Consider the following 21886-nt stretch of genomic DNA (forward strand, 5'->3'; position numbering starts at 1 on the left):
AAACACAACATTCAGCTCCAGCTCTCTCTCTCTGATGCAGACCTGCAATTTTTCTTTTGTCTTTGTATGGGCTACATAGTTCAGGTCATCTGAGCTCACATTTTGTACATAAGAGTTCACACAGTCATGTGTTGTATCTTAGATGCTGTAGCTGAGTTTGTCAGGTATCATCCTTAAATCTGTGCATAATTAAAGTTTTTTTAAAATGTCTTTCTTCCAAACAAGTAGGCTAAATCTTGTAATTCAGTCACATTAAAGTTATAATACTATTGTTTTGTCCAATAGCCATTCAATGTATTTCTATTCAGTAATGATCTCTCAGTATAGTAGTTATGCTTCACTCCTGCAGCTTCTACTGTTGTTGTGTATCGGAAGGTGCATTATTGCTCAAATACCAACAGAAAGATGAGAAAAAGGAATTAAAAGTTGATCATAACTTTGTATCATTCAAGTTGTCATTTGTTATTGATTACTAGGACTGTTTTCTGCTCCTGTTATGAGATGTTGAGTCATGGAGGGATTTTCTTATGAATGTTAACAATCTCCTGTTTCCTGCCATTGTGTTTTTGATCCTAATTTTAATGCATTATAACAAGACTACCAGAAGACAAAACACAAGACAACAACAAAACATTTTCATCTTTGTGGATACAGAATACAGGTCACTGTTTCCAGTTAGTATTCTCTAACTGATATCTGAGAGTGAAACCAGAGACTAAATGACTAAAGACCAAATGGAGAGCCATGAATGTGTGCTGGCAAAAATTTGTTTGAGAGCAGATGTTGATGTAGCTTGTGAAGGTAAAGTGAGTTTGTGTAAAATGAAAGTGACTCATGGTGGATGTTTAAAAGTAGCATTACTCTCTATCTTTGAATACAGCAAGGCCTTTGATGTCTGTGGAAGGTTTCACTGCTTTATTTGTAGCTTTGACTCTGGACATCTCTTGATTTTTACTTCATTTCAGCTCAGACCACACTGTGCTGTCTCTTCCTGTCAAACAAGTGATGTGTCACCCACCCTCCCTATCGTACTCTCTCTGTAACTAAGTTTGACCGTCATCAGTGTCCTTTCTGCTCTTTTAATTGTCACATTAAGATTGTAGACAGATGAAATAAGAAAGACAAAGACTTTGGCTTAGAAAAGAAAAAGAAAAACACAAGCATGAAAATACAAACTAGTTTTCACTTTTTGTGGTTGCTTGTATTCACCACCTACATGTGAGAACAACCACAGAATAATATGATAAAGCATCAGAGCTGCAGTTCCAGTTGCTTCCTGAGTCTATCTAGTGGCAGCATAAACAACATGAGTTTCCTCCTCTCTCTCTGCTGCTGGCCTCCTGCTTCTTATTGTTTTTGGAAGGAACCTCAGCACTGAAGAGTTCAGCTCATCTGAGCCCAAATACTGTAAATCAGAGAATTGGAGTCACATACTGTATCTCACACTGCAATCTCTGTTTTTTCAATGTCTTCAAGTGCTGCACCTTTTACCAACACAGTTCTTCAGAAGTCAGATAAAACAAAATGTAGTAGCAGTTTTATTTGGTGTGTTTTGTGGTTGTTGCTACATTGTGAAAGTAACATACTGGAGAAAATAGTACAGAGCTGAAGGCCATTCTTGCTGTGGTTGAGATGTCTCTTTTAGGCTGACACAGACAGTACTGTTTGTTACACTTGAAAGTGGCAGGATGGACGACTGAGAGCATAAATACATGTTACATGCTAAAAAAACACACCTGGATGTTAGCTGTTGACTATCTTTGTATTTTCTTCCACGTACCACTATAGACACAGCGACATACTGTATGTACTGTGCATACAGTCTATATTAAGTCAACATTTAAAGCTTAAGTTTCTGTATTGATGTGCTGTAATAACATCTTTACAAGAGCGATATGAAATAAAACTCAGCACTAGAAAGAAGATGCAACTGTTATGCATCTTTTTTCTGCCAAAGTGATGGTCTCCTGTCCACCAAACACACAAAAACACATAAAAACACAAGTGCAGATTCACATGAAAAAGCATCAGTTCCCCTCTGAAGAGCTTTTCTTGTTTCTTGAGTCTATCTGGTGGCAGCATAAACAACATTTGGCTCCACCGCTCTTCTTTTTGCTTTTTGACAGAAAGTCACTGCTGCATAGTTCAGGTCATCAGAGCCCAGATTCTGTAAATAAAAGTATTTACAGTCAGTCACCTTAACAAGTGGAAATGAAGAGAAAAACAAAACAATGGCTGGACATGATCTTAAATTATAAAACAAATACAAGTAAAGTATCAAACTTTACTTGTAAAGTAAATGATAAAACATGATTCACCTCACTCTGTTGTCGATTCTTTTCTTCATTAGCTGCCAAATGAAAGAGACAATGGATCTAATCAGTTAATTGACCGTCATTATTCTAAAACTTTACTGTTATTCCGTTTTTGGCAAACATGAAATTTAGTATTCTTCCAAAATATTTACACAACTTTAAAGAATTTGTGAAAAAAAACTATAAACCAAATCCAAGATCGAAACATTACCTCTCTGAAGTTTTCTGTTTTTAACAACCAGACCAATGATGACCGTAGTGTGGAGAACAAACAGACTGCCCAAGATCACCAAGATCACACCCATCAGCTTTGTTGTTGCATCCGACTCTGCTACAAGAAAGATCTTTAATCAGACTGTTTCTCCTTTTCTAGCTAAAAATGACGAACATTAAAATGGACAAATGAATTTTGCACAATGAAATCTATAAGAGACTCTTACGTTTAGACTTTCTGTCAATGTCATCATATGATTCATCATCACTTTTAATGAAATGAAGATACATTTTATTTTTATTTTGTTTTAAAAATGTGCATCAATATCTTGTTCTGACAATAATTAAATAGCCACATATAGAAAGACATAAGAGAAGAATATAAATTTCATAACATCTTACCTTCAACATTTAAATGTATGACACTTAAAACTGTCTGTCCGTTAATGTAAAATCCACAGAAATAAACCCCTGAGTCAGATAAATTCACTTTCTTAATGTTGAGAGAGGTTGTGGAAATGTTGGAGCTCATTTGAAATTTTCCATTTTGAAATCCATCACAGTATTTAACAGTTTCAGAGCTGATCATAGTTGAGATACAGCTGGCTTTGGTTCTGTTGACCAGTCTGAACCAGGATGTTGTTGCTTGAACTTTGCTAATGTTGGTGCACTGCAGTGTGACGTTTTCACCAGACTGGACCTCCACAGTGTGAGACTCAGAAACTGAGACAGAGATCCAGCCTGAAACACACAGCAGAGACAACAAGAGATTTAGTTGTTATAGGAAGAAAAACAAAACCTCTTAATAAATTGAATAATGAGCAAAAACCATTAAATTGTGGCAGCAATAAAGTTGAGAGAAATGTAGTGGCAGTACTTACTGATGCTGCAAAGAATGAAAGCTGTTATCAAGGTAAGGTTCATCATGGTGCGTATGATTGTAGCTCAGCAATGTGTGTAATCAAACTGTGCTCCAGGAAGGGTGCTCTCAACTTAAGAGGTGGGGCCATTTTTTCTTGCTCATACAGTTGCGTAAACTGTCCATGTGAATGCTTTCTGTAAAACGAGTGTTGATGCCAAATGATCGTCTGAACGGATACGAGATGGTTATCCTAAAGGTTATTTTAGCTATGTAGTGTTCAAACCAAAGTTAAAGAATGATAGAATTTACACACACACACCTCCCAAATCTGAACAAACCCTGGTGAAACCCAAATATAGTAACAGCTAGCCAGTTAAGAGACACAATATACAGGTTTGGATTTACCCAAAAGTGTTTTCCTCCTTTCATTGAAAAGGCTGAAGCCACAGCAAAGCTAACACACCTGGAGCAATCTGTCTCTCTACTGAATGCACACAGACATGATGTTGATCCTCCATCCAATTCTTTGTAAGACAGCAATCCCACCTTCCTATGTAGGAGTAAAAAGAGCATCACTGGGATTAGTAACTGTGTCAATACTGAATTTAAAAACTGAATCCCTTACATTACTTGTAAGAGATTTGAAACTACTCATTAATGAAAAATGTATCACATCAGTGTAATGTGCTCTGGTTAAAACATTCATCAAGAATGTTGTTGGATTTGTTCTGTGTCAGCTGTCAACTGATCTTTGTCTGACTCAATACTAGTAAAACCTCACAATATGTCAATAATGTGTATAGACCAGAGGCAGACTGAACACCACTGGATGTCATGTAGGCAGCTATACTGGAAACATCTACAATGTCCAGATGATGGGCGGCTGTGGCTCAGGAGGTAGAGCGGGTCATCCACTAACGGGAAGATCGGCGGTTCGATTCCCGGCTCCTCCAGTCCACATGCTGATGTGTCCTTGGGCAAGATACTTAAGCCCTCAGTGTATGAATGTGTGTGAATGGTTAGTTTCCTCTGATGGGCAGGTTGGGACCTTGCATGGTAACCCCTGTACCCATTCAGCTTATGAATGTGTGTGAATGGGTGAATGTGATTTGTAGTGTAAAAGCGCTTTGAGTGGTCAGAAGACTAGAAAGGTGCTATACAAGTACAGTCCATTTACCATTTACCATGATCAGCCGTCGTCCTCTAGAACCTCAACAGTGAGGCTCAGCTAAGTGATGTACTGCTGTGAATACGTATGTAATGGAATCACTGATCTTCACACACACTCACTAAATATATCATAGTAAAACAAGCTATTTTTGGAAGATGCTTAATAATTATGTCTCCATAAGCCGACAGCTTGACATATATATGAGGTATGAATGTGGGAACTGATGAAAGGGGAATTAAAAAAATCATATGCCAATAAGCAGAACTTTATTTCAGATACCTGGAAAAAGAGGGACGAGTGTTTAACCAGTTCCTCCACATGGTACCTGAGAAAAACTTGATGCTGCCAGTCTTCCTTTGAATTTGACGTACCAAATGAATCACTGTGTCACGCACACCTGACATGCACCTTGTCTTGAGAGGATCTGTGTGCATTGATTGAAAAAAAAATGCAATTTGTATTTTCTGTACCTGGACAGGTCTTAATCTATCTGGGCAGGTCTTAATCTATCTGGGCAGGTCTTAATCTATCTGGACAGGTCTTAATCTATCTGGGCAGGTCTTAATCTATCTGGGCAGGCTGCCCAAGTAGAGAGAAACACTGATGTACAGTCTGGAGCAGAGTGAATGTTTTCACATGAGGCTGTCAGTGTCAAACTGTGTCACAAGTTGCTTATAGATCATGTGAAGATAAAACAGTGGTGCAAGTTTGTCAGAAGTGTTAAGATACATATACAGATATGTCACTAATACAGACAGGGCTGTTTGTCACCACAGTGTAAAATGCAACAAGGGGCAGGTGGGAGCCACATATAATTATATTTAGAAATACGACCTTTTAAAATACATATTTGAATTCAGACATTTAGTACATCAACATCAGTTTAAATATCCAGTTTTCACTTTGATGGTTGTAAGTTTTGCAAAAAGGTTTTTATAAATGTTCTGTAGAAGCTGATCATTTAGTCTACTTGACAGCAGAAAGTCACACAGTTAACTACACAGTTAACTACACAGTTAACTACACAGTTAACTACACAGTTTTGACTGAACAGGTCTCTTGACTTTCAGGTCAGTTGTGCTCTGACTACACTGTGATATTATGTGTACCTCACTCACTCCTCCACTGTTGCATCTAACTCTCTCTATAAGAGAATGTGGACAGTCATCAATGTCCTTACTGGCTCCTCCTCCATCAAACACCAATCATATTGTTTTGCTGTCAGATAAAATAATCAAGAAAGAGACTTTGAGAGAGATGAGAATGAAAACATTTAGCTCACTTTATTTATTTGCACAAATAACAAAACACACTAAAACAATACATTAAAGAATTAAAAATGATTCTCATCAGGTGCTTAACTCAACAACACACAACACAATTTTGTATGAATCAAACTTGTTTAGATGATTTGACATCATTTTTGGATAAGTTGATGGTGTGTATCGCTACCCTCACAATACTCCAGCAGCAGATTAATGAAGCATTAGTTTCACTCTGAGCTGTTGCTGTTGTTTCTTCTTGTCTGTCTGCTGGCAGCATAAATAACATGAGTGTCCACTTCTCTCTGTGATGCAGGCCTCCTGCTTCTTATTGTTGTTGAATACAAAGTCAGTGCTGTGTCCTTCAGCTGATCAGAGTCCAGATTCTGTAAATAAAAGTACATGCAGTTCTACATGTCAAATAGCTGAGTTTGTGAGAAAAACACTATTGACTTGTGATGATTCTACAACCTTTGAAATGATCAAACACAAAAGTGGATTTACCTTGTTCACTAGTGAATTCTGCCCTTCAGTGGCAGCTGAGTGACAGAGACAATACATCTGATCAGTTAATAGAAAGTTTGCTGTCATCACATTTTGGCTACAAGAAATGTTCTATTTTTTCATCATACTGACACTATTGAACATTTCCATAAGTGTTTAGTTTGAGTAATTCTCATAAAGTACCTGTCTTAAGTTTCCTGACTTTAACCATCTGACCAATGATGACCATTACAAGGAAAACAGTCAGACCAGCCAGGATCACACTCGTCAACTTTGTTGTTCCATCAGACTCTTCTACAAGAAAGATCATTAAATCAGACTAAATTACCACCAGAAGTGACTTGAGATGGAAAAACAAATCAAGCAGAGATGTTTCATTTTCAAATGTTTGACAATCTGCATTTCTACATCTGCAAATCTTACTTTTAGATGTGTCGTCCACGTCATCATGTGATCCATCATCACTGCCTTTTAATGAAATGAAGATACATTTAGTCTTGAGTTTGAGAGATTTGCATCACAATCATTGTTTGGTAATGTTTAAACTGTCACTTTGTTGCATATGTAGATATTAGATAATAATGATGAAATATATTAACAATATAAACATAAATGACCAAACAAAATACAAGACTTAACCTTAATCTTACCTTTAACTTTTAAATGTATCTCACTGAAAAGTAGACGTCCACTTGTGTAGAATCCACAGAAATACAGTCCAGAGTCTGATGAATCCACTTGTTTGATGTTCAGAGAGACAGTAGAGGTGTTGGAGCTCATTTCAAATTTTCCCTTCTGAAAGCCATCACCGAATACAACTTCTCTGTTAGACCTGATCATAACAGAGATACAGTTGATCTTGGTTCTGTTGACAAGTCTCAACCAGAAAGTTACAGACTCATTCTTTCTGATGCACTGCAGTGTGACTTCTTGACCAGACTGGACCTCCACAACCTGAGACTCAGACACTGAGACAGAGATCCAGCCTGAAACACACAGCAGAGACAAGTTGTTACAGGAAGATAAACGATACCTCTTAATGAATTTAACAGTGAGTATATAAGTTTCAATCGTGTCGGCTAAACATAGAATAACAACATTTGTAATGAAGTTGAGACTAATTCAAAGCCAATACTCACTAATGCTGCAGAGACTTAAAGCAGTTATCAAGGTAAAGGTCTTCATGGTGCGTATGACTGAAGCTCTGCAATGTCCGTACTTGATGTGTGACCCAGGAAGGTTGATCTCAACATAAAGAGGCGGGCTGTTTTCTTGTTGCTTGTCTTGTTCCTCAAACTGACATTAATGCTTTCAGGAAAAGCATCTTGATGCAGATGTTTGCCTCAATGAGAACGAGACAAAGTTATTTTTCAGACAATGTGATTTAATAATAACTAATCTTCAAGCCAAATTACATACAATATAGTGAACAAAGATATATTGAATAAGAGTGTTTCCCCTAGGTTGATTGCTTTGGGGCGGTGGGGGGTGAAGGGTTGTGATGGCTGATGAAAAACTCAGAAGACACATTTCCACGACAACGATTTGGAAGACGAGTCTTTTCTTTGTCTTGAGAAGCTGCAGCATTTATTTATTTACTGCCAGACTGACAAGTTACTGCTAACCTTTTCATCTGATCCGCTCGCATTCACCGTCACTTTTCTGCCTCTCTCTCTCTGCACTCGCTCAAGTACACACGCTCATTTACACACTCACCACACACACACACACATTACACACTGCCCTATTCCTAAACAGAGCTACACTACGGCAGTGTGCTGCTGCTGAATGAATATTGGGGAAACACTGAGATATTTACCTCAATATCCAGTTTCTTGCTGTTTGTGTTTTTTCTATTATATCATTACACATTATAGCTGCTCCAAGACTAAACAGTGAGTGCTGACATGCTCTCCATGTTGTTGTTATCTCTGATTTCTTCTCAGAGCTGAATACAAACCTTGAGTGTACTTATCATTTTTAATTGTTTTTAATATTCTCATTCAACATTTCTTCTTTTACTGTCATTAATATTGTTGTTCTGTAACCTGTGAAACTAACTGTGGCCTAAACATTGTCAGTCATGTTCTAATGAAATAAACAATAAAAAGATTGGGAGCAAGAAAATCCTGAGAACATTTTTCAGGACCCGTTATTGTCGAGTGCTTTCATCTAAATTTCACAAAGTACATGCTTCATATCTGGTTGTGTAAATATGAGTTTGTATATTTCAACAAGTCTGAAAGAAACTGTGAAGGTCAATTAGTCAGTTTGTATAAAGTAATGAGTGGAGTAGTGAAATATTGTCAGGAGTTGATATATACTGGTAACTTTTAACTAGACTTGGATGTTTGTGGTTATGGCTGAAAACCAGTCTTCCTGTGGTTTAGACTTTACTGTTGCTGTTTGTCGTCTGCTGGTTATTTCTACACTTTGTTTCTCCAAAACATCTGTACAAATACAGCTGCAGATTGTGTTTTATCCTCACGAGCAAAGCAACAAGGCCAGTGTCACTTTTTCTTTTTAGACTTTCTCACAGATTTGTGAGTTCAGAAGCATCATAATGTGTTCAGACCACACTGTGTTGTCTCCACTGTGAAAGACTTCAACTCTCTCTATACTCTGTGTAGTCATCAGTGTCCAAAGGACAAGATAATAGCAAGATTTTTGACAAGTGAAGGGAAAAATAAAAAGGCAACAAAACTCATCATTAACAAGCCGAAGTGCAGCTTCATGCTGTCTGTTGTGGCCTCTCTGCTCTGCATGTGTGTGTGTCGCTCAAACGAAACAGCAGAGAAGAGAGATGGAGAAGCATCGGAGACTCTGAAGCACATAAAAAAACACAGCAATGTAACCTGTTCATTACATTTTTATAGTGTTCTGACCTCACACCCTGCGTGCTGTTATTGGCTGGGGGCTACACACCCACTGCCCAAAGGCTGACGCCCAGAAGAATTCACACACCTCCACTGGGTCATAAGTGATGATTGAGAGTCATTACTTTAGTATGAGTCTATACATTGTTTGTTTTAGGAAAATCCTGCATAATATGCCTTTAAATATGTTGCACTGACTATTACTGGATATTTGATTATGGAGAATCAACAAAAATACAACCCAGTGTCAGATAGATTCATAAGCCTGATTTTGAAAAATAAAATGTAGATATTGAATGCCATTTCAAATGTTCCTTTTTGAACCCCATTACAGAAAGAAGCAGGCTCAATATAATTGTACAGAGAGGAAATACAACAGGGCTTGTTTCTGTTGACCAGTCTAAACCAGAATATCTGAGAGGAAGAAGTAGAAAAGTTGAAGCACAGCAGAGAGTCTTCTTCACCAAGCTGGACCTCCACAGTCTGAAACTCAAAGGCTGAGCTGATATAGGAAGAAAAAACACAACCTAAATTCAGCACTTTCCAGCAACATGTGACAGTAAATAGCTCTCTCAATGTTGTACTTAAATAGTTCAGTTACTGTGGTCTGTAAAGAACGTGACGGTTTGAGATGAGATGGATTTATACTTTATGGTATTTTAACTGATTACATCTCGACAGATACATCACCAAAATATCTTCACGTTAAGAAGAAAACAAGTTGTGTGAAAGAGGAACAGTTTTAATTGCATGTGGTTTTACAGCAGAGAGCTAAAGGCCAGTCTTGCTGTGGCTTTGTTTTGGCTGGTTCACACTTTTACCACAATGGAAAATGACAGGGGCAGGGTGCACAAGACTTGTTACATGTCTGCACAGTTACTATACTTATTCACTGTGTCAGTACATAATGGAGACATTTCTAAAATGTAGAAATAATAATATATTGAGCCAAATAGAGGAAAATATAGTCTTGTTGAGATTGTTTGTACATTAGTAGAGATCAAGAGGTTAAACAAATTTAGTTTCATGACCCATGATGTTCACTTGAGACCACACTGTGCTGTACTTCCTGTCAAACAAGTGACGTTTACCTCACTCACTCCTCCCTTCTTGCAGACCATCTGACTCTCCCTATAAGGAGATTTGACAGTCATCAGTGTCCTTTTCTGGCTCCTCCTCCATCAAACATCTAACATGCTGTCGTTTCTCTCAGATTAGGATCAGAGGCAGACAGAATAAGAAAGACTTTAACAGAGAAGGATTGAAAGAAACACAAGCAATAAAATGCAAACTTTTAATTTATTGATCATTTTTTCACAGTGACTCCTTCCACCCACTGCCCACACACAAACACACATCAGATTACTGTGATAAAGCATCAGTTCCTCTCTGAACTGCAGTTACAGTTCCTCTCTGAGTTTATCTGCTGGCAGCACAAGTTCTCACCTTTTTTCTTTTTTCTGTCTGAAGAATAAGATGAAGACAAACAAGATAAAAAGACACTGAGACTGAGAGCAAGAGAGAAAGAAGCACGAGAGAATCAAAAGTCAACCAGAACATAATTAAAATGAGATTCTAGACAAAGTGATGTCAACTGCTCCTACTTACCACTCACATATGAAAACACATCAGCCAATTAGAGGCCTGGAATTAAGTCATTTTTAGGGCAAGGCCACTTTGGCCTTTGATAATTACAAATTTATTGGGGCATTGCAGGGTCAAAACCAATGGTGCAACAACAATAAGTGATAATTATATTGTGTAAAGATAAAACAGTACACAGTCAACAATTAGTAGTCAGTGAATTGAAAAACAGTATTGAGTTTATTAAAACTGTACACTGAATGTTTGACTTTTCCACAAAATGCTGCCTGATTGATTTTTTTCAAAATCATTATAAAATTCATTATATTAATTGCTATTGTTATATTTTAATGCTAAAATTAAGTCTATAAATGGGCTAAGGGTGATGAAAATGAATCTGAACAAGTTTCCACACGTGTGCAACTATTAGCATTTGAGTCTGAGATCATAGGAGCAGTCACAAAAATGACTTAAAACCATAGACTGTATAAAAATGCTTAAAACACTTTTTTAAACGTTAAACATTAAACACACTGATGAGAAACGTCTCAAGGAGAGACTCTGATGAGAGCTGCCAGTCATGTAACAGCCGGCAGACTCTGCTGATCTGTCTTAACTGAGAAGTGACCGTCTGCTTACAGAGAAATGTGTGTGTGTGTGTGTGTGTGTGTGTGTGTGTGTGTGTGTGTGTATATGTGTGTGTGTGTGTGTGTGTGTGTGTGTGTGTGTGTGTGTGTGTGTTAATGTTGCATCACACTGAAAAAGTAGCAACCCGTCAGATCTCACAGCAAGTTACAAACTCTATGTATGTTCATAGTTAGCCAACAGCAATATCCTGGTTAGGATGTCAACAGTTAACTGCTGAGAATATTTTTGACTGGTTATGCATGTCGGTCTACAGGTTCATTTGCATACACACTGCACTAATGGCTTGTTCACAACATCAGATATTCTTTTTCAATGGATAAAGTACCAATGTAAAACTGACTTCTACACAGAGTGTTGCATTATGGGCTGTTTGTAGCATTAATGTTGCTAGGCTAGCGATCGTCTTAAAGTCTGTTTATAGTGAGTGTGTTGGAGTCAATCAGCACTAAAAGTGTTTCGCTAGTCCAGTTTAACCTGCTGGAGTTCTGAAGGATCATGGAATGTGTTTTTCTGCCACGGAGGAAATAAATTCATGATGAGTGAAAACGAGTGAAGCATCTTCCGACGTCTCTACTACTACTACAAACTGCCAATGGCCAGTTCAAAACAGGGCACGCTAAACTGGCCATGGGGGTAGTTAATTTTAGAAGGGGCATTACGGCCACACTCTGGGGCATCCACGGCACTGGTTGTTTGGCCGTGGAATAATTCCTGCCCTGCAATTAATATGACAAAGCATATTCTAAACTCACACATCCAGTAGCTTCCTGAATCTGGTGGCAGCAGCAAACACAACATTCAGCTCCAGCTCTCTCTCTGATGCAGACCTGCAATTTTTCTTTTGTCTTTGGATGGGCTACATAGTTCAGGTCATCTGAGCTCATATTTTGTACATAAGAGTTCACACAGTCATGTGTTGTATCTTAGATGCTGTAGCTGAGTTTGTCAGGTATCATCCTTAAATCTGTGCGTAATTAAAGTTTTTTTAAAATGTCTTTCTTCCAAACAAGTAGGCTAAATCTTGTAATTCAGTCACATTAAAGTTATAATACTATTGTTTTCTCCAATAGCCATTGAATGTATTTCTATTCAGTAATGATCTCTCAGTATAGTAGTTATGCTTCACTCCTGCAGCTTCTACTGTTGTTGTGTATCAGAAGGTGCATTATTGCTCAAATACCAACAGAAAGATGAGAAAAAGGAATTAAAAGTTGGTCATAACTTTGTATCATTCAAGTTGTCATTTGTTATTGATTACTAGGACTGTTTTCTGCTCCTGTTATGAGATGTTGAGTCATGGAGGGATTTTCTTATGAATGTTAACAATCTCCTGTTTCCTGCCATTGTGTTTTTGATCCTAATGTTAATGCATTATAACAAGACTACCAGAAGACAAAACACAAGACAACAACAAAACATTTTCATCTTTGTGGATACAGAATACAGGTCACTGTTTCCAGTTAGTATTCTCTAACTGATATCTGAGAGTGAAACCAGAGACTAAATGACTAAAGACCAAATGGAGAGCCATGAATGTGTGCTGGCAAAAATTTGTTGGAGAGCAGATGTTGATGTAGCTTGTGAAGGTAAAGTGAGTTTGTGTAAAATAAAAGTGACTCATGGTGGATGTTTAAAAGTAGCATTACTCTCTATCTTTGAATACAGCAAGGCCTTTGATGTCTGTGGAAGGTTTCACTGCTTTATTTGTAGCTTTGACTCTGGACATCTCTTGATTTTTACTTCATTTCAGCTCAGACCACACTGTGCTGTCTCTTCCTGTCAAACAAGTGATGTGTCACCCACCCTCCCTATCGTACTCTCTCTGTAACTAAGTTTGACCGTCATCAGTGTCCTTTCTGCTCTTTTAATTGTCACATTAAGATTGTAGACAGATGAAATAAGAAAGACAAAGACTTTGGCTTAGAAAAGAAAAAGAAAAACACAAGCATGAAAATACAAACTAGTTTTTACTTTTGTGGTTGCTTGTATTCACCACCTACATGTGAGAACAACCACAGAATAATATGATAAAGCATCAGAGCTGCAGTTCCAGTTGCTTCCTGAGTCTATCTAGTGGCAGCATAAACAACATGAGTTTCCTCCTCTCTCTCTGCTGCTGGCCTCCTGCTTCTTATTGTTTTTGGAAGGAACCTCAGCACTGAAGAGTTCAGCTCATCTGAGCCCAAATACTGTAAATCAGAGAATTGGAGTCACATACTGTATCTCACACTGCAATCTCTGTTTTTTCAATGTCTTCAAGTGCTGCACCTTTTACCAACACAGTTCTTCAGAAGTCAGAAAAAACAAAATGTAGTAGCAGTTTTATTTGGTGTGTTTTGTGGTTGTTGCTACATTGTGAAAGTAACATACTGGAGAAAATAGTACAGAGCTGAAGGCCATTCTTGCTGTGGTTGAGATGTCTCTTTTAGGCTGACACAGACAGTACTGTTTGTTACACTTGAAAGTGGCAGGATGGACGACTGAGAGCATAAATACATGTTACATGCTAAAAAAACACACCTGGATGTTAGCTGTAGACTATTTTCTTCCACGTACCACTATAGACACAGCGACATACTGTATGTACTGTGCAGACAGTCTATATTAAGTCAACATTTAAAGCTTAAGTTTCTGTATTGATGTGCTGTAATAACATCTTTACAAGAGCGATATGAAATAAAACTCAGCACTAGAAAGAAGATGCAACTGTTATGCATCTTTTTTTCTGCCAAAGTGATGGTCTCCTGTCCACCAAACACACAAAAACACATAAAAACACAAGTGCAGATTCACATGAAAAAGCATCAGTTCCCCTCTGAACAGCTTTTCTTGTTTCTTGAGTCTATCTGGTGGCAGCATACACAACATTTGGCTCCACCGCTCTTTGTTTTTGCTTTTTGACAGAAAGTCACTGCTGCATAGTTCAGGTCATCAGAGCCCAGATTCTGTAAATAAAAGTATTACAGTCAGTCACCTTAACAAGTGGAAATGAAGAGAAAAACAAAACAATGGCTGGACATGATCTTAAATTATAAAACAAATACAAGTAAATTATCAAACTTTACTTGTTAAGTAAATGATAAAACATGATTCACCTCACTCTGTTGTCGATTCTTTTCTTCTTTAGCTGCCAAATGAAAGAGACAATGGATCTAATCAGTTAATTGACCGTCATTATTCTAAAACTTTACTGTTACTCTGTTTTGGCAAACATGAAATTTAGTAGTCTTCTAAAATATTCACACAACTTTAAAGAATTTGTGAAAAAAAACTATAAACCAAATACAAGATCGAAACATTACCTCTCTGAAGTTTTCTGTTTTTAACAACCAGACCAATGATGACCGTAGTGTGGAGAACAAACAGACTGCCCAAGATCACCAAGATCACACCCATCAGCTTTGTTGTTGCATCCGACTCTGCCACAAGAAAGATCTTTAATCAGACCGTTTCTCCTTTTCTAGCTAAAAATGACTAACATTAAAATGGACAAATGAATTTTGCACAATGAAATCTATAAGAGACTCTTACGTTTAGACTTTCTGTCAATGTCATCATATGATTCATCATCACTTTTAATGAAATGAAGATACATTTTATTTTTATTTTGCTTTAAAAATGTGCATCAATATCTTGTTCTGACAATAATTAAATAGCCACATATAGAAAGACATAAAAGAAGAATATACATTTCATAACATCTTACCTTCAACATTTAAATGTATGACACTTAAAAATGTCTGTCCGTTAATGTAAAATCCACAGAAATAAACCCCTGAGTCAGATAAATCCACTTCCTTAATGTTGAGAGAGGTTGTGGAAATGTTGGAGCTCATTTGAAATTTTCCATTTTGAACTCCATCACAGTATTGAACAGTAGTTTTAGAGCTGATCATAGATGAGATACAGCTGGCTTTGGTTCTGTTGACCAGTCTGAACCAGGATGTTGTTGCTTGAACTTTTTTAATGTTGGTGCACTGCAGTGTGACTTCTTCACCAGACTGGACGTCCACAGTGTGAGACTCAGAAAGTGAGACAGAGATCCAGCCTGAAATACACAGCAGAGACAACAAGAGATTTAGTTGTTATAGGAAGAAAAACAAAACCTCTTAATAAATTGAATAATGAGCAAAAACCATTAAATTCTGGCATCAATGAAGTTGAGAGAAATGTAGTGGCAGTACTTACTGATGCTGCAGAGAATGAAAGCTGTTATCAAGGTAAGGTTCATCATGGTGCGTATGATTGTAGCTCAGCAATGTGTGTAATCAAACTGTGCTCCAGGAAGGGTGCTCTCAACTTAAGAGGTGGGGCCATTTTTTCTTGCTCATACAGTTGCGTAAACTGTCCACATGAATGTTTTCTGTGAAACGAGTGTTGATGCCAAATGATCGTCTGAACGGATACGAGATGGTTATCCTAAAGGTTATTTTAGCTGCATAATGTTCAAACCAAAGTTAAAGAATGATAGAATTTACACACACACACCCCTCCCTAATCTGAACAAACCCCGGTGAAACCCAAATATAGCAACAGCTAGCCAGCTAAGGAGACACAATATACAGGTTTGGATTTACCCAAAGGTGTTTTCCTCCTTTCATTGAAAAGGCTGAAGCCACAGCAAAGCTAACACACCTGGAGCAATCTGTCTCTCTACTGAATGCACACAGACATTATGTTGATCCTCCATCCAATTCTTTGTAAGACAGCAATCCCACCTTCCTATGTAGGAGTAAAAAGAGCATCACTGGGATTAGTAACTGTGTCAATACTGAATTTAAAAACTGAATCCCTTACATTACTTGTAAGAGATTTGAAACTACTCATTAATGAAAAATGTATCACATCAGTGTAATGTGCTCTGGTTAAAACATTGATCAAGAATGTTGTTGGATTTGTTCTGTGTCAGCTGTCAACTGATCTTTGTGTGACTCAATACTAGTAAAACCTCACAATATGTCAATAATGTGTATAGACCAGAGGCAGACTGAACACCACTGGATGTCATGTAGGCAGCTATACTGGAAACATCTACAATGTCCAGATGATGGGGCGGCTGTGGCTCAGGAGGTAGAGCGGGTCATCCACTCATCGGAAGATCGGCGGTTCGATTCCCGGCTCCTCCAGTCCACATGCTGATGTGTCCTTGGCCACGATACTTAACCCCTCAGTGTATGAATGTGTGTGAATGGTTAGTTTCCTCTGATGGGCAGGTTGGGACCTTGTATGGTAACCCCTGTACCCATTCAGCTTATGAATGTGTGTGAATGGGTGAATGTGATTTGTAGTGTAAAAGCGCTTTGAGTGGTCAGAAGACTAGAAAGGTGCTATACAAGTACAGTCCATTTACCATTTACCATGATCAGCTGTCGTCCTCTAGAACCTCAACAGTGAGGCTCAGCTAAGTGATGTACTGCTGTGAATATGTATGTAATGGAATCACTGATCTTCACACACACTCACTAAAGAATATCATAGTAAAACAAGCTATATTTGGAAGATGCTTAATAATTATGTCTCCATAAGCCTACAGCTTGACATATATATCAGGTATGAATGTGGGAACTGATGAAAGGTGAATTAAAAAAATCATATGCCAATAAGCAGAACTTTATTTCAGATACCTGGAAAAAGAGGGACGAGTGTTTAACCAGTTCCTCCACATGGTACCTGAGAAAAACTTGATGCTGCCAGTCTTCCTTTGAATTTGACGTACCAAATGAATCACTGTGTCACGCACACCTGACATGCACCTTGTCTTGAGAGGATCTGTGTGCATTGATTGAAAAAAATGCAATTTGTATTTTCTGTACCTGGGCAGGTCTTAATCTATCTGGACAGGTCTTAATCTATCTGGACAGGTCTTAATCTATCTGGGCAGGTCTTAATCTATCTGGACAGGCTGCCCAAGTAGAGAGAAACACTGATGTACAGTCTGGAGCAGAGTGAATGTTTTCACATGAGGCTGTCAGTGTCAAACTGTGTCACAAGTTGCTTATAGATCATGTGAAGATAAAACAGTGGTGCAAGTTTGTCAGAAGTGTTAAGATACATATACAGATATGTCACTAATACAGACAGGGCTGTTTGTCACCACAGTGTAAAGTGCAACAAGGGGCAGGTGGGAGCCACATATAATTATATTTATAAATACGACCTTTTAAAATACATATTTGAATTCAGACATTTAGTACATCAACATCAGTTTAAATATCCAGTTTTCACTTTGATGGTTGTAAGTTTTGCAAAAAGGTTTTTATAAATGTTCTGTAGAAGCTGATCATTTAGTCTACTTGACAGCAGAAAGTCACACAGTTAACTACACAGTTAACTACACAGTTAACTACACAGTTAACTACACAGTTTTGACTGAACAGGTCTCTTGACTTTCAGGTCAGTTGTGCTCTGACTACACTGTGATATTATGTGTACCTCACTCACTCCTCCACTGTTGCCTCTAACTCTCTCTATAAGAGAATGTGGACAGTCATCAATGTCCTTACTGGCTCCTCCTCCCTCAAACACCAATCATATTGTTTTGCTGTCAGATCTCCATCTGAGGCAGATAAAATAATCAAGAAAGAGACTTTGAGAGAGATGAGAATGAAAACATTTAGCTCACTTTATTTATTTGCAGAAATAACAAAACACACACAAACAATACATTAAAGAATTAAAAATGATTCTCATCAGGTGCTTAACTCAACAACACACAACACAATTTTGTATGAATAAAACTTGTTTAGATGATTTGACATCATTTTTGGATAAGTTGATGGTGTGTATCGCTACCCTCACAATACTCCAGCAGCAGATTAATGAAGCATTAGTTTCACTCTGAGCTGTTGCTGTTGTTTCTTCTTGTCTGTCTGCTGGCAGCATAAATAACATGAGTGTCCACTTCTCTCTGTGATGCAGGCCTCCTGCTTCTTATTGTTGTTGAATACAAAGTCAGTGCTGTGTCCTTCAGCTGATCAGAGTCCAGATTCTGTAAATAAAAGTACATGCAGTTCTACATGTCAAATAGCTGAGTTTGTGAGAAAAACACTATTGACTTGTGATGATTCTACAACCTTTGAAATGATCAAACACAAAAGTGGATTTACCTTGTTCACTAGTGAATTCTGCCCTTCAGTGGCAGCTGAGTGACAGAGACAATACATCTGATCAGTTAATAGAAAGTTTGCTGTCATCACATTCTGGCTACGAGAAATATTCTATTTTTTCATCATACTGACACTATTGAACATTTCCATAAGTGTTTAGTTTGAGTAATTCTCATAAAGTACCTGTCTTAAGTTTCCTGACTTTAACCAGCAGACCAATGATGACCATTACAAGGAAAACAGTCAGACCAGCCAGGATCACACTCGTCAATTTTGTTGTTGCATCAGACTCTTCCACAAGAAAGATCATTAAATCAGACTGTTTCCCCTTTTCTAGCTAAAAATGACTAACATTAAAATGGACAAATGAATTTTGCACAATGAAATCTATAAGAGACTCTTACGTTTACACTTTCTGTCAATGTCATCATATGATTCATCATCACTGCCTTTTAATGAAATGAAGATACATTTTATTTTTATTTAGTTTTAAAAATGTGCATCAATATCTTGTTCTGACAATAATTAAATAGCCACATATAGAAAGACATAAGAGAAAAATATAAATTTCATAACATCTTACCTTCAACATTTAAATGTATGACACTTAAAAATGTCTGTCCGTAAATGTAAAATCCACAGAAATAAACCCCTGAGTCAGATAAATCCACTTTCTTAATGTTGAGGGAGACTGTGGAAATGTTGGAGCTCATTTGAAATTTTCCATTTATAAATCCATCACAGTATTTAACAGTTTCAGAGCTGATCATAGTTGAGATACAGCTGGCTTTGGTTCTGTTGACCAGTCTGAACCAGGATATTGTTGCTTGACCTTTGTAAATTTTGGTGCACTGCAGTGTGACATTTTCACCAGACTGGACCTCCACAGTGTGAGACTCAGAAAGTGAGACAGAGATCCAGCCTGAAACACACAGCAGAGACAACAAGAGATTTAGTTGTTATAGGAAGAAAAACAAAACCTCTTAATAAATTGAATAATGAGCAAAAACCATTAAATTCTGGCATCAATGAAGTTGAGAGAAATGTAGTGGCAGTACTTACTGATGCTGCAGAGAATGAAAGCTGTTATCAAGGTAAGGTTCATCATGGTGCGTATGATTGTAGCTCAGCAATGTGTGTAATCAAACTGTGCTCCAGGAAGGGTGCTCTCAACTTAAGAGGTGGGGCCATTTTTTCTTGCTCATACAGTTGCGTAAACTGTCCACATGAATGCTTTCTGTAAAACGAGTGTTGATGCCAAATGATCGTCTGAACGGATACAAGATGGTTATCCTAAAGGTTATTTTAGCTGCATAGTGTTCAAACCAAAGTTAAAGAATGATAGACAGTCACATGTTAAAGAGTTCCTGGTCACTCTGATATTGAGTGACCAGCTTGCACACCAGCGTGCAAGCTGCAGAATATGAGATAATAGTCTTCATGTGTAGAACAAAGTGCTTTATGTCTAGTTGCTCATCAGATACATTGAGGAAACAAAGAGGCCCAGATGGAAAAAACATAAAGATAAGTGGAATTTAAAATCATCTGATGAATGAAAGATGCAGGTTTTATCAACCACTTTTGTTGACGTGTCTGTATTAGAAGCTTTAATTAACATTCTTACTTTTTGTAAGTGAGGAACTTGCAGTTTTCTTTATGTTTACAGCTGCAGACAGTTGACTTGAGTGCTTTACAATACAGATGCTGGTCATGTGTTGTGATTTACTTAATTTTTAAAAACGTATACGCTCTAGTGAGTGGATGTGAAGATCTGTGATTCCATTACATACTCATACGTATTCACAGCAGTTGATCACTTCGCTGAGCCTCAATAGTTATTCATAAACCTTTGTTTGACTAGTTTATTTCTGAACCCGCCCATCACACGCCGCGCCACCCACCACTACAAGTAAGTTCTCAACCTGTAGGAAACACTGTACATGTTGAAGACATGACAGATCACAGCAAAGACCCAGCAGATGCAGCTCCTGTCCATCTTCACTGTGATCTGTACTCAGTCTTCCTCAACGCAGCTGCCAACATGTTTCTTGAAAATATCAACGACTCGTTACTTATTACTCATTGAAATGGTAATCACATTACTTTTGTACCTTCTCAACAGTAGAAAGAAATGACTTATATTACAGTTTTCAACTGCTTATATGGATCAAAAAGCTCAGGACAGAATCATTCCTATACAAATGCTGGTTAAAACATTCATGAATGTGGCAACTGTTGCAAGGTGAATTAAAAAAATCATATGTCAATTATCAGAACTTTATTTCAGATACCTGGAAAAAGAGGGACGAGTGTTTAACCAGTTCCTCCACATGGTACCTCAGAAAAACTTAATGCTGCCAGTCTTCCTTTGAATTTGACGTACCAAATGAATCACTGTGTCACGCACACCTGACATGCACCTTGTCTTGAGAGGATCTGTGTGCATTGATTGAAAAAAAAATGCAATTTGTATTTTCTGTACCTGGGCAGGTCTTAATCTATCTGGGCAGGTCTTAATCTATCTGGACAGGTCTTAATCTATCTGGACAGGTCTTAATCTATCTGGACAGGTCTTAATCTATCTGGACAGGCTGCCCAAGTAGAGAGAAACACTGATGTGCAGTCTGGAGCAGAGTGAATGTTTTCACATGAGGCTGTCAGTGTCAAACTGTGTCACAAGTTGCTTATAGATCATGTGAAGATAAAACAGTGGTGCAAGATTGTCAGAAGTGTTAAGATACATATACAGATATGTCACTAATACAGACAGGGCTGTTTGTCACCACAGTGTAAAGTGCAACAAGGGCATATTGACAGCAGAAAGTCACACAGTTAACTACACAGTTAACTACACAGTTAACTACACAGTTAACTACACAGTTAACTACACAGTTTTGACTGAACAGGTCTCTTGACTTTCAGGTCAGTTGTGCTCTGACTACACTGTGATATTATGTGTACCTCACTCACTCCTCCACTGTTGCATCTAACTCTCTCTATAAGAGAATGTGGACAATCATCAGTGTTCTCACTGGCTCCTCCTCCATCAAACATAAATCACATGTTTTTACAAAATAAACTTTGACTGTGAGAAAGAAAATGCTGAGAATTAAAGCTCTGCAGTAGGACAGTGATTGAAAATGATCTTTATTGCAAAATGAGATTTTTTTTGTTGTCAAGAGATGTTATTCCTCTCAGCAACAACAACACACAAAAGCCCCAAAGCAGATTAATATGATGAATCATCAGTTCCAGTTGTTTCCTGAGTCTATCTGGTGGCAGCATACACTACATTTGGCTCCACCACCTTTCTTTTTGCTTTTGCTTGAAATGTGACTGCAGCGT

The 21886-nt window shown here is 37.8% G+C and overlaps 2 long non-coding RNA genes across 2 annotated transcripts; both read right to left on the minus strand.

Moving 5' to 3' along the window:
• Positions 1–2093: 2093 nt before the first annotated feature.
• LOC137174521 (uncharacterized) lies at positions 2094–2775 on the minus strand. Its single transcript, XR_010925383.1, has 3 exons — positions 2527–2775; positions 2319–2350; positions 2094–2167 (listed from the first exon to the last, which is right to left on the minus strand). It is a non-coding gene; the product is annotated as an uncharacterized lncRNA (long non-coding RNA).
• A 15232-nt stretch (positions 2776–18007) lies between these two features.
• LOC137174519 (uncharacterized) lies at positions 18008–18800 on the minus strand. Its single transcript, XR_010925381.1, has 3 exons — positions 18725–18800; positions 18542–18576; positions 18008–18423 (listed from the first exon to the last, which is right to left on the minus strand). It is a non-coding gene; the product is annotated as an uncharacterized lncRNA (long non-coding RNA).
• Between the last annotated feature and the right edge of the window lie 3086 nt (positions 18801–21886).

This window comes from Thunnus thynnus, chromosome 22 (assembly GCF_963924715.1).
Source record: "Thunnus thynnus chromosome 22, fThuThy2.1, whole genome shotgun sequence".
NCBI classification, from domain to species: Eukaryota; Metazoa; Chordata; class Actinopteri; order Scombriformes; family Scombridae; genus Thunnus; species Thunnus thynnus.